Raw genomic sequence first — 14,472 nt, 5'->3', positions numbered from 1 at the left:
TTGGCCCTTAAAAGTTACTACTAGTTTTGCGAGCTAAGGTTTTGTGATTTGTGAAAGACCGTGTAAAGTAATATTTGAAACTGGAAGCCTCGTGGAGACTCTGTTATAACTGATCTTCACATTATTCCAGTCCTTATCTGATATCCAAGAGATGTGAGCTCCAGCCAGTGACAGGTAACCTGAACAGGAACCCTTCTCAGCGCAGACTCCATGGGAGGAAACGTGTGAGCTATTTGAGGGTACAAGGTGTGGGAATACTATAAGGTCTAAAATATGTTTCTCTCCGAAGGCCTTATTCTGAGGGCTGCACTGCCAGTGGCAACAGATTTACAGTAGGAAAGCATGCGTGTTTCCTGAGTGGAAATTCAAATTAAGCTTTTTGAAAGTAAGAAATATTTGAGGAGACAAGAAAGAGCCAGGAATGGGAGACGTGTGGGGTTTGCTGCTTCCGGCTTCTGGCATTGGCCTAGTTTGTGGCGAAAATGATAAAGACCTTCGTGTTAATTTTGTAAGCGAGGCAAAGCCACGGGTTTATAACAGGTAAGAAATGGTAAGGTGAGGACTGGAAGGATAGTACAATGGGTAGGCATTGGCCTCACAAGCCACTGTCAGGTTCAATGCCCTGAGCCCTACCAGAAGAGATCACTGAGCACAGCATGAGAAGGAAGCCCAGAACTCTGCCAGGTGTGACCTAAGTTCCCCTAACCCCACCAAAAAGTAAAAGTAGTAAGATGAGTTGACTCTGGAGGACATTCTGGGATGTGTCTGGGCTTGAACACGAATGGGGAAGGACAGGTCAGCAGGGCCAGTCACCAGGTTCTCCTGCAAGGCCACCAACCACCAAGCCCTCCCCACCCCACTCTCCTTTATGTCTGTAAAGTGTCCTGTAGATTCTTAGCCCAGAGGTCGGCTGAGCCAGACTTGTTGGATTTGTGCCTCTCCTTGGTACCTCCCTGGGTCATGGTTGACTCTTAGTTGAGAAAATGGGGAAATATTGATAATGCAATCTGTATCAGAGAAAATATCTCTAGTGCAGTCCGTATCAGATAAAACAACTCTAATGTGGTTCATATCGGATAAAACATGTCTCTAATGCAATCCGTATCAGATACAACATGTCTCTAGCGCGGTTCATATCAGAAAATTTTTCTCTAACACAGACCTTCTATATCTAACACAGTTCTCAGCAAGCTGCTTGTACAAAGTGAGCCAATCTGAGGCAAATGTGAAGGGCCTCAGGGACTGTCAAAGCACATCAGGTGATGGCCTGAGGGCGCCACTATGCTGCCCTCTGCCCTGGGAACAGCCTGGGAGGTGTGTGTGTATGAGAGAGAGAGAGAGAGAGAGAGAGAGAGAGAGAGAGAGAGAGAGACTAGGGAGAGGAGAGGGAGAGAGGGAGAGACGGTGGATGGTGGTGGCGGCCACAAAGCCAGAGCTGGGACACATGTACACACATAGTACACTCCATTCACAATCACACATGCATGCACATGCACACACGCAAATGCACACACACTCCCTCCTATGCATGCACACCCATGTGTTCACACGCACTTCCATACAGTCAAACACATCTATGCGGGCACACTTGAAGTTGGTGCGCTGTGCACCCTCATGGGTGGCTTATGTGAGGCAGGGGGAGAGACTTTCTCCTGACCTGCCCCTGCCCCCCAGAGCTTCTGGGGAGGCGAGCACTGATCAAGTCTACAATGAGCCCCTGCACAACACAGGTCAATACAACCAGGTGGCTGTCAAGCCACACCTGACATCTACTTGGTCTCTGCACGGGAGTTGATCCCCAGCACCCAGTTTCTCAGGGAGCCAGGGACTCAGGGTGGAGTAAGGATTTGCTCTTTGCCGGAAAAGGGTCACTCCTAGGACTTACCCAGGATTTTGGGTAAGGTTCTTGTCTTCCTTTGCTCAAGGTGACTTTTAGAGGGTTTCTCCAACCAGCCCCCACATGAGGCTTCTACCTAAGTCAAAGTCCATTGCTAGGGCAGTTGCCAAGCAGGCAGATGGTCTTTGAAATTCCTTTCCTGGCCTTTTGTCCCTGCTGGCGCTTCTCCCAGGGGGGGTCCAGCCTTCACCAGGTCTGTTGCTGGGGCCAGGTGAGTCTTCCCAGGCCTGGGGTCGCAAGGGGGTGCTTAGTGTTGGGCTGTTGGTTTTCTTACATCCTAGGAATTCGCTAGCCATGGGCCCTTCCCTGTCCAACTGCCTATGTCGTACTCACATGCTCACACATACATACCATGCAACTTGTTCACACACCCAAACCCCCGTGTACAGTCACTCACATGTGCACTCTCATACACACACACACACACAATACTCATAATCACATGCTCACACACCCGCTCCCATGCACTCACACATGCTCACAAATCTTGCACACATTTGCTCACGCTCACATGACACTCTGGCACACGCTCGCACACACACTTGCGCACACACACTCGCACAAAAGCGCACACACACACTTGGACACACACACACATGCACACTCATACATACTTGCAGGTCACACGCACTCGCACGCTTACACACACCCACTGAGTGACAGCAGGTCCCTGCTGGTGCTGCCTCAGTCTCCCAGAGCTGCTGTCCTCTCTGTGGGATGTGATGTGGGCACGGGAGCCACAGGCGGTGCACAGTGCTTCCACGTCCCGTGAATCTACAGTTACATCCAAATCCAAACCAGCGATGTCTTCCGACTGCTGAGGCGACCTCCCAGACCTGGCGACGGCACTGCCCCGCGGCTCTCCAGAGGCTTCTCAGTCTTGCTGAGCTCAGGTCCCCGGGCAGGGGGCAGCGGGGCAGGCGGCTGGCCCCGCCTCACAGGAGATCTGTCTGGAGGTCAGATCAGAGCCGGTGAGGTTCCACTGCTTTCCCGGGGCGCCCTCAGACGCCCCAATTCTGAGACCACGCTGGCCCCCTCGCCCTCTCCCCGAGCACTGGTGGCAGGACATGAGCTGCACCCTGAGACCCCGGCACAGATACACTGGCCGTAGAGCCCACGGAACCCCTGCAGTGGGTGGGGGAAGGAGGTGCCTTCCTGCCTGTTTCTCTTTTCTCTTGTGGTCTGGGGGCAGCACCCAGGGCCTTCCCAAGCCAGAATGTGCTCCTGAGCCTCTGGCTCCCCAGGACATGAGGAGCATCCTGGTCACTAAGTGGACGTGAGAGGGAGGGTGGCCCCAGGCTTGGGGAGCCGGGGAAAGTGAGGAAATGAGAAAAGGGTGGGAGAGCAGGTCGGGAAGAAACTCAGTACTTCCGGCTGAGTACCACTCAGGGAAGAGAGTCTGCAGCATGGGCTGGATCGCGAGCCGGCCTGCCTGGCCGCTTTCCTCAGGCCATTGTGCCCTGCTGTGGCCACTTCCAGGCTGGAGTGGCCACCTTTGAGGACTCCAGGCTGTGTCACCGATACCCACTGTCCCCTGCACAGGGAGCTCTGGCCAGCTCTGGTCACTTTGCAGTGGCCGCTCACTGTACCAGACCTTACCACTGCCTCCAGCCCCAGCTGTGGGGCCCAGGAGAGGTGAGAGGGCCTCCTGTGCAGTGCTGGGGATGAGCCGGGTCAGACACGTGCACGGCCAGCGCCCTCCCCACTGTCCTATCTCAGCCCCACAGATGCACAGCTGTAACCAAGGTGGTAGACCAGGAGTTTTCAGCCTTTGCTGACCTGTGGACCAGCAGTGGTCTGAGCTGGGCCGCAGCATCCATAAAGCCTGCTGGCCTCCAGAGGAACGAGACGGAGCCCCGCTCCAGAGTGTCTCCACGGGAACCTGTGTCTAACCCCATGTATGCTGGTACCACCTTGCCATCTGCTTGGCCAGGAGCAGCGTCACTAGGGCTGGCACCCAGCCACCTTTACTCAGCAGGAAGAGTGTCCGCACATAGGGTGAGGCAGGGAGACAGGGTCAGCACAGGCTTCTGGGTGTGGTGCGGCCCAGGCGGGAGCCCCTGGATGTGGTGCGACCCCCCGGTGTGGGTGTGGGTGTGGCTGGGAGGGACCCTGTGGCTCCCCATCTCCATTACTCACACCTTCCTCATGCTTCTGCATCCTCACCTCCCAGGCTGCTGCCTCTCTGGAAAGCATTCACTACTCCAAGTGCCCTCCTAAATGTTGGATTCACGCAGCACTTTCTTTTGGGGGAGAGGGAGAACTCAATATTCAGGGTTATTCCCACACATGACTGGGGATCACTCCTGCACTGCTCTGGGGACCATGTGGTTGGTGCTGGGGATCAAACCCGGGTCTCCCACATGTAAGTCAAGTACTGCCACCTTTTGTGCCATCTCCCTGACCGCAGTGAGCCTTTGGTGTCCTCCAGAGAGCAGGTAAAACAAGACCCTAGACAGTGCTCTGAAAAGTGCAGAGGCTTAAAAAGCCAAGGGCATTTGAGCAATGTGACACATTTTCCATGAGCTTTAATTCCTGGGCACAATAAAAAAAAAATTACCTTACCCAGGGGGTGAGGAGGTAGCTTAGTAGTAAACACTTGCCTTGTAAGTGTGAGGCTCTTGGTCTGATCCTCAGACAGACAAACAGACACACACACATAGCAAACAACTGCTGGGGCTGGAGTGATAGCACAGCAGGTAGGGCGTTTGCCTTGCACGCAGCCAACATGGCCAACACAGGTTCGATTCCTAGCATCCCACATGGGCCCCCGAGCACCGCCAGGACTAATTCCTGAGTGCATGAGCCAGGAGTAACCCCTGAGCATCGCTGGGTGTGACCCCAAAAAATAAAAATAAATAAATAACAATAAAAACAAACAACTGCCAATGAATGTAAGCTCTTATGAAACAATTTGGCAAATCAGTAGACCGGAAGTGGGGTGTCCATGAAGATGAGGGCCTGTCTATCCCCCACTCCCACTGGTGGTTCTTGGATTTTCCAGTAGGGATGTGGTTGGGAACTGAGGGCTGTCCGTGACACACAGACTGTCCATCACACACAAACTGTCCATCACACACTGTTCCTCACACAGATTGTTCATCACACACAATCCATCAACAGAGACAATCGATCACACGTAAAATGTCCATCACACACAGACTGCCTGTCATACACAGACTGTTTACCACACACAGACTGCCCACCAACACTGACTGTCACACATAGACTCTCCATCACACACGGACTGACCATCACACAGACTGTCCATCAACACTGTCACACATAGACTGTCACACACAGAGGGTCCATCACACACAGACTGTCCATCACACACAGACTGTCCATCAACACTGTTACACATAGACTGTATGTCCCACAGTGTCCATCACACGCAGACTGTCCATCACCACAGGCTGTCCATCACACAGAGTGTCCATACACACAGACTGCTTACCCCCCACACTGCTGCAGTTTCGGGGATCCTGGCCGCTGTCCTGTCTCTCTGGCTCCTTGTCCTGAAGTTTCTCCTTGAGGCACTGCCAAGAGCCTGGACTCTGAACAAGGGCCGTCCTGTTTCTGTTCTTTCTTTGCTCGAGCACCAGCTCGACCTTGTCTGAGCCCTGCCCGCTCCTCACACACCAAGGGCTGGAGACCGAGTCTCAGTCCAGGCTGACGAGCAGTGCCAGGTCTGGGAACTGCACCAACAACATCAGTGTGGGTGCAGGTGCTTGTGACTCTTCCTGCTCTCTGGTTTTATCTCATGCCAACCCTGGCTCCTTGGTCCCTGAGACTCTTCCCCAGGCCCAGCAGTTGAAGCTGGACTCAGTGTGGCCTGATGGCCAGGTTATGACGACTCTGAGCCAAAACCACCTGCTATTCAGGTAACCTAGTCCACACATAGCCACCCTAGGGCTCCAGGGGCCTCAGTCAGGGTATCCCTCACCAGCCCCTGCACGTGTCCTTCTTCCTCTTCTCAGCGCGACCCCAGCCAGAACAGCCATCCTCCCCCCTCCCCCAGGGTTCTCTGCCTGGCCACAGGAACCCAAGCTCTGATTGCTCTTCGAGCACTTTCCCACATACTGATGGGGACATGTCTTTCCAAGGATTTATGGGCTCGGCTGCTGGTGACAGGTAGCCCTGCCAAGCTTGTGCAAAGGGGGTGTTGGCAGGGCTGCAGTGAAAGAGACAGGTACGTCTCACACCATTACACTAGCACAGCCTCCCAAGTGGCCAGAGGCACAACTCACAATGGCCATGAACCTATGAGTGGACGTGGGGAAAGTGTTCGTAAAGTGTACAAAGAGCATCTGAAGAGAATGAGCCCAACACGTCTCTGTCACACGTGATATCAGCCCTTCGTTAGATGTGACTGATGATCTGGCAGACCTCAGCAGCCTTGCAGCAAAGACTGGATTAAAGAGGAGATCTATGTGCTTCTTGTCAGACCAACAGGCTGGGAATATCGAAGCTGGAAGCATCAGGACTGGGGTGGGTGTAGAATATAGATGTGGGCTGGCATGGGTGTGGAATACAGTCATGGGCTGGGTGTGGAGTGCAGGCGTGGGCCGGGTGTGGGATACAGGCATGGACTGGGTGTGGGGTACAGGTGTGGGCTGGGTTTCACAAAGGAAAAGCCCGCTGCAGGAGCCCTGGGGCCTGAGCTATCCCCAAAGAGTCACGCCGTGCTGGAAATGCAGTTCCCACAGGTCGCCTGTTGTATGCTCCTGTTTAGGCCACGATCCCAACATGAGCTGCTCTCATTCTGGAAACAGTGCAGAGCCTAAGTGCAGAATCACAGGTAAGGACTGGGCTGGAGAGAGAGTGGAGTGGGGAGGGGCAAAACCAGAGGAGGAATTTGGTGTCTGGAAATTGTTCTGCAGCTTAAATGCATCAGTGTTAATACCCTAACGGGGACAAGGATCTCTCTTATTTATCACAACTGTATGAGAATCTAGATTTTTTTCAGAGTATGCAGCTTGAAGTGTTAAAAAGTGTTAGGTTTCAAATGCCTTACCATAAAACAATAAAGCATTTGCTAAGAAAGCAACAGAGATTCAAATATATGAACGAAAAAAACAGCAAAGTGGAGCAGAGAGATAATATAGGGGCTAAGGTACTCACCTTGCATGCAGCGGTCACTGGCACCAAATATGAACCCCCCCCCCATGAGAAAAGACGCACAGCACAGAGAAAGGATTAAGTCCTGAGCACTACTGGGTGTGGCCTCTAAACAACCCCCCAATCAACAAAATCTAAAGTAGAAACAGATATCACCAGAATAATAGTGGGTCTTCTCTTATTTTGGTCTTTGGGCTTACTCCTGGCTCTGCACTTAGGAATTACTCCTGGTGGGCTACCCATGACGTATTTGATATGCCAAACACAGTAACAATTGTCTCAATGGAGACATTAGTGGGCCTGTTTGAGCAAATCAATGAATAATGGGAGGACAGTGACAGTGACAGTGATTGTTTGTTCTGAATCAACTGCAGAAAATGCTCCAAAAAAGTTTCCTTAGAGGAAAGTATGAGAAGATTTTTGTATTTCCCCCAGGGACCATTAAGCCCTTCAATAAGAGATTACTGACATGTTGTTAAAGATTGTTAAAGGTTGAGCCTTGTGTGCTTTTATATATATATATAATATATATATATATATATATATATATATATATATATGCAGAGCTCCAGCAGCTAAAGACCTCCAGAACCAGGCACAACCATGCTGAGACCACACTCCACACGCATGAATGTACTGGCAGAGGAACAAAGGCATGTAGGTCCCGGGGATGAGATCTCCAAGCCTGCTCAGATCGGGGCTGAGCATCCTCCACCAGATCCTCCATCTTCCAGTAGGCAGGGGTCACACCCACCAACTGACCCCCAGCGCTGTGTAATCCCATCAATGGCCAAGACCCAGAGACTATTAAACCCAGCTCCCGGAAGCGTGAGGCCACATTTGTGGCCGCGCGACATCTTATTATCTCATTCTTAATTTGGACAACCTGGCAGGCTACCGAATGTAACCTGCCCACACGGCAGAGTCTGGCAAACTCCCCATGGCGTACCCAATATGCCAAATACCAGTAACAATGATGGGTCTCATTCTCCTAACCCTGAAAGAGCCTTAAATATGGTTCCTTTTAAAATCTCAGAGCTAGGGCAAAGGAGACTTTACTGGTGCCTCCTCGAGGCAATCGACGAACAACAGGATGATCGTGATCGTGATATATACATATATATATATATATATATATATATATCTCACTGTCACTGCCCTCTCATTGTTCATCAATTTGCTTGAGCAGGTCCAGTAACATTGTGAGAATTGTTACTATGTTTGGCATATCAAATATGTCATGGTAGCTTGCCAGACTTTGCCATGCGAGCAAGATACTCTCGGTAGCTTTCCAGGCTCTCCAAGAAGGGTAGAGGAATCGAACACGGGTCGGCCCTGTTGGCCGCATGCAAGGCAAATTTGTAAAAATCTATTTGCCTCTAAGATTGGTTGCCTTCTACTTTAAACCCCATCAAATGTGGTGTGCTGCTCTTGGAATATTAGTGGTGTGAGGTATGTCAAGTTTCTGGTTTATTATAGAGTAATCTTTAGGTGTCTAGCTTCAATTTGCCCATTTGAAATATATAATCAGTGGAGGTCTGTGCCATGATCTTGACTAACTTCTCCCTTCTATTTGACCTATTTAGGAGTGTCCAGAATAGATCAGACAGCAAAAATGTATGGTAATAACCCTGACAGAATATACCTACCACAGAGTCTTCAAGACATAGCCTTGTATGGTGCTTTCCCTTTCTCACTAAGATTTTGATGTAGTTCTCTTTTTATTTTTTTAATTTTTATTTATTTTTATATTTTTTGCTTTTTTGGGTCACACCCAGCAATGCTCAGAGGTTAATCCTGGCTCAGCACTCAGGAATTACTCCTGGCGATGTTGGGGGGATCAAATGGGATGCCAAGGATCGAATCCGGGTGGGCTGCATACAAGGGAAACACCCTATCGTCTGTACTATAGCCCAGCCCCAGTTCTCTTTTTAGACTTCATAAAAATCAGTTATACAGATTGGCATTGTAAATCTGTTTGTTTTGGTTGGATTTAGGACCATTATCATTTCTTATGAAAAGAAAGATGACTCAGAAGTTTTCTATACAAAAGGCTATGTCAGATGCATTTCAGAAACTGCTCATTGTGGTTTTAGGTAAGGCTTTTCTTGGTTGTCCTTGAAGTACTGCAGTTTTCTTATTTGAAGAGAAAATAAATTGATTTTGAAAAGTCAAAATAATGTAAATAAAAGTAGTTCCTTTTCTTTTATTGACTAGATCCTTTACAGAAGTAGTCTCAAATTTGTTCTTTGTGAAAGCTATGAAAATAATTACAGCAAATATTACCCCCAATGTATAAATGTAGAAATGTTTTGATTGTAGAGAGTATTTGATCCAATTCTTCTTTCTCAGTTGCTTGTCAATAAAGCAGAATAGTATAGTGATTATAAACTTCAGATTTCTCTGCTTAAGCACTAGCTCTGTCCATTTTTAAAAATTTTTTCTTTTCTTGGTTTTTGGGCCACACCTGCTGATGTTTAGGACTTACTCCTGGCTCTGCGCTCAAGGACCACTGCTAGCAGGACTTGGGAACCACATGGGTGCCAGGGACTGAACTTGGGTTGGCTGCATGCAGGGCAAATGTCCTACCCACTGTAATATCACTCTGGCCTCTCTCTCTCATTTTTAAAATGCAACTGCGGGTCTTCTAAACAGACATGTGAAGGTATTTCTAAGCTGCAATTTTCTAAAAATACACACTTAGTAATGTAGCTTACCTTATGGGCAATGTTGTAAAAGTAAAATACTTAGAACATACCTACGATTTAGGAATGGACAAATATTCTAATTATTGCTACTACTTTCCTATTTGAAGAGAAAACATAACTGGAATCAATTCAGGGTTGGCTTTCAGCACTGACATATTGAGTGGTTGAGATTCTATGTAGCAACCAATTATGTATTGTGAACCTTCGCAGTGATTTCTCTGGGGCCAGGAAGACAGCTGAGAGGCCTAGTGCACATGCTGAGCATGTGGAAGGCCAAGTTTGGGTTCCTGGCACCACATGGGTGTCCAGGAGCAACCCCTAAGTAATTAGGTCAGGAGAAGACTCTAACCACTGCTGGGTGTGGCCCCCAACAGCAAAAACAAATAGTGGTCATACTATTACGATTTTTGAATTTTGGAATTTTGTGGAATTTTATAGAGCTATGAATATTGTGCCCAAAGGCAACTGAATAAGCAGGAGAGAATCCACAAACAGAATTGCTCTCCTTGCTCTATCGCCCTGCAGTCTTAGAGACAGAAATTTTAAGTTGCCCGAGACCTTAGTTACTTGCATGAGTAGACCCTGGGTTGGCATCAACCTTGCAGCTGGGCAATTCTAGTAAAAGTGACTTCTTTGGTCATCTGGTAAAATTTCTATCAGCCATAATAATCTTTAAGAACTAATGGGGGCTTAAGAAGATGGTACTGGAGCCAAGGCACCTGCCTTGCATATCCCCGGCACGGCATATGGTCCCCTCTAGCACCATGAGGGAGCACAGAGCCAGGAATAGTCCCTGAGTACCAGAGGATAGGATTCGCAAACCCAAAATACAAAAAAATAAAAGAAGCAGTGGGCTGGAGAGATAGCTCAACAGGCTGAGCACATTCTTGGCATGCAGGAAGCATAGTTTCAGTTCCAGCTCAGCACTGCATTGCCAGGAGTGACTCCCAAGTGTGAAGTGGATATAATCCCTGAGCACCATTGAGAATGGCCTCAAAACAGAGAAACAAAAAGAACCAAACTTAATGTCCGCATTGGCAAGGAATATTTTTGTATTTTATGCTTTAAAAATAAAATTACTGGATGTATAAAGGAGGTACACACCCAATATCATTGTATACTACCTTTATAGAAAGAACGTTTTAGCCAATAAGTTTGAATTGATCCTTGTTAACTCTATTTCAGAAAGTGGTAAAATTGCTATGGAATATCGGCCTTTTGAGGAGCTCACTGATGCCAAAACCGAAGAATTATATGATTTCATTCAAGTATGTGAAAATAAAAACTCAAGGATGACATACACAGGATGGCCGTAATTCAAAATAATGAGCAGATTTTAGAAGTTTTTAGCAAGTGTAGTCAATTCTAACATCCCCAGAAAAATATTAAACTCTAAAACTTTATTTGAGGAAATTTCTGAAGTTTTCCTGAAGTCCTGACCCTTGGTTCTAAACGCTTATTTGAAATTTAGAGAGTTCTAAGTGCCCTCTTAATTCTTTCAGAGAAATACCTTTTTGAACTCCCCTTAAACAGGATTCTAGGGATTTGGGACCTTTTTTTCAACTAATATATACTACCTCAAGCTCAGCATCTCATATATATCTTGTATGAAATATTTTATATCTTGCCCGCATATATGCCTGACTGGAAACACCTGTAAAGGTGATTAGAGGCTGCCCCCAAAGCCTCCATACCTCTCGGAGAGCCCGGCAAGCTACCGAGAGCATCCCGCCTACACAGCAGAGCCTGGTAAGCTACCCGTGGCATACTCAATATGCCAAAAACAGTAACAATGATGGTCCTCATTCTCCTGACCCTGAAAGAGTCCCCATTTTGCCATCGTGCTACACTAGCATGTGACAGGGGCGAATGGAGATGTTACTGTAAGTGTTCCAAATTAGGAATTAATTTGCCAATTTCCAGGAGAAAATATGAATGCACTATTTAAATGTGTGTGTTCTAGTGATGGCGGGGGAGGGGATAGGGGGGAACAAAATGTGTTTCATATCATTGGGCATAAATTGTAATTAACTTTACCCAAAGTCAGAAAATTTGTTTCCAAATTTAGGGGAAGAAAGGGAGAGAAAAAGTGGTTGTGTTCCTTTTGTTGAAAATCTTTTTTTCCTTTGTAATTAATCACTGTCACTGTTCTCCTGTTGTTCATCGATTTGCTCGAGCGGGCCCAGTAACGTCTCCATTGTGACACTTGTTACGGTGTTTCTGGTATATCGAATACGTTACGGGTAGCTTGTCAGGCTTTGCCTTGGGGGCGAGATACGCTGGGTAGCTTGCCGGGCTCTCCGAGAGGGGCGGAGAAATCGAACCTGAGTTGGGTTGAAGTCATAACACAGTGGGTAGGGCATTTGCCTTGCACGTGGACGACCCAAGTTCGATTACCTGGTAAAATAATTTTTATTTGTGGGGAAGGGAGCGTGGCTCACACTTGGCAGTGCTCAGGAATTACCCAGCCTGGCTCTTTGTTATAATCACTTGTCAAAGTGCTCAAGGGACCAGGGGATGGTAGGAATCAAATTCAAACCTTTCTCATGCAAAGCATGTGCTCAATCTTTTGAACTGTTGATCTATTTCTGCAAAATAATTTTTAAAATTGCTTAAATCAAAGCCCTCCTTCAGAAAATTTTGGGTGAGTGATTTCATGCTCTCCGCTCTCTAGGAGAGTGATAAATAATCAGAGATTCTAAGAGTTTAAAGGAAATGACAATATTTGGGAACCCCCCCATCCACCCTAAGTATGCTCCTTTTGCAGATCAGCTACCTTTCTTTCCTTTCTCTTTTTCTTTTCTTTTTTTTTTTTTTTTTGCTTTTTGGGTCCACCTGGCGATTCACAGGGGTTACTCCTGGCTCTGCACTCAGGAATTACCCTTGGCGGTGCTCAGGGGATCCTATGGAATGCTGGGAATCGAACCCGGGTCAGCCGCATGCAAGGCAAGTGTTCTACCCGCTGTGCTATTGCTCCAGCCCCCAGCTACCTTTCTTGGAAGCAGGATGGCCAAGAGGAGGAAGAATGTCTCTGGGATTTCAGTAGTGAGGAGGAAGCACCTAGACCACCACAACTGGACTAGTATTGTTGAATTTGCCAGCATTCCCTGCCGGGGGACACCCTGTTTCTTCCCCCCACCCCCACCCCACTAGCTCTGCCCATACTAGTCTGCAGTCCCAGTCCTATTTGACTGGCAGGGGTGCGAGGGGAGACTGGGGGTGGAGGGGCAGAAGAGGACCTGATTGGACCTCTTTGTGCCTTTGGGGGAAGAAGGAAAGCCTGGGTCCTGCTGGTTATGCAGAACCGGCTTGGCCCAGACCCAATAAAGGCGACTTATAAATACAGCATAAACGTGATGCAGGGGAGGGGCGCGAGGCCTCATTAATGGTGCTGCCATAATGGTGCTCAATAAGAGCTCAGCTTCCCTCAGGGTACCCGCACCTACTGGCCTGAATCGCAGCACCTCAGATCCCCCTCATGTCATGTCTTGTCTGCTACTCTGGGCCCTACGTCTCCTCACGTGGCGATCAAGGTGGCTGCTGCTCGGCTGTTGATCCTGCATCAGAAGTTGCTTACAACTTAGGTTCCCGCCCTGGATGAGGATTCAGGTAAAGAGTTGCTCTCTGGGTCTCATCAATTTGCCGTTCCACACACCAGGGTCTTACTGACGAGCCGGCAACACATCAGAGGCTCCCAGTTGATCCAATGATAGGTTGGACTCCGTATCAGAGTCTTCCTCTAGCTTTGCATCCTAGAGGGACAAGTACAATTCCAATTCCAACCTGAAGATCACTCATTTGAAATGCCTGCTGCACCTCTAGGTAGACAGATTCCAAACTTTTATAAAAGTTTATTATTTCACCTGAAAACCGGAGGAAGGGTCTAGTTGGCCTTCACCATGCTGCTAAAGTTGTTGGGGCTCCCAGAAAATCTAAGAGACCTCATCGTCTACAACAACAGATGCAGGATGATTACTTAGATTCCAATATAGTTATCTTTTATCCCGAGGGGTGTGACCCTTTGGATGTACTAGGAGATTCAGAGCAAGTTCGAATCTCTCACGAGATTGAATCCTTCCCTCGCTTCCCCTTCCCCCCAGCATCCAGAACCCTTTGAAGAGATAGAACAGCTTCCCTTTAAGGCCCTGAATGCTTTAGTTTCAGCAAGCACAGGACAGAGCCCAGTTGCACTTCCAGGATCTCCTGAGGAATCAAAACCTTTATTTCAGGACTCAGATTTGCTGTTAAGTACCCCTGAAGAGGGTGCTACTGCTTCAGGCCTGCCAGTAACCCTAGTTCAGCCTATATTGGCTGCTGAGGAAAGGGGATCTTCAGTGCCTCAGGAGGTGGAAGCTAAGTCTGAAGTTATGTCAGGTCTGGAACTTGTAGCTTGGCCTGGAGTCAGTCATGTCTGGAAACTATAGCTCAGTCTTTACTGCTTCATCAGGAAAATGAACTGTCTCCAATTCAGAAAGAAGCCCATCTTTCAAATATACCTACTGTCACCATCAAACCTGTCTAACTGAGGACTACCGGAACTCCAACAGTCACCAATGAGGGTAAAACTTCCACCCAGCCAGAAACCCTAAACCTAACTCACACTGCAGAGAGCTTTGAAGAGAATGAACAATCTCTAGCCCAAGAGGAGGCCCAGTTTCAGCCTCTAGAGAACCTGGAGGGTGGCTGCCATACAGCCGGAGGCAGTGGCTCAAGCTACAGAGACCCCTGAGGTGACTGAATCTTCAG

The sequence above is a fragment of the Sorex fumeus genome, unplaced genomic scaffold (assembly GCF_029834395.1).
Source record: "Sorex fumeus unplaced genomic scaffold, SorFum_2.1 ptg000091l, whole genome shotgun sequence".
NCBI lineage: Eukaryota > Metazoa > Chordata > Mammalia > Eulipotyphla > Soricidae > Sorex > Sorex fumeus.
Note: the sequence above shows the minus strand (reverse complement) of the source record.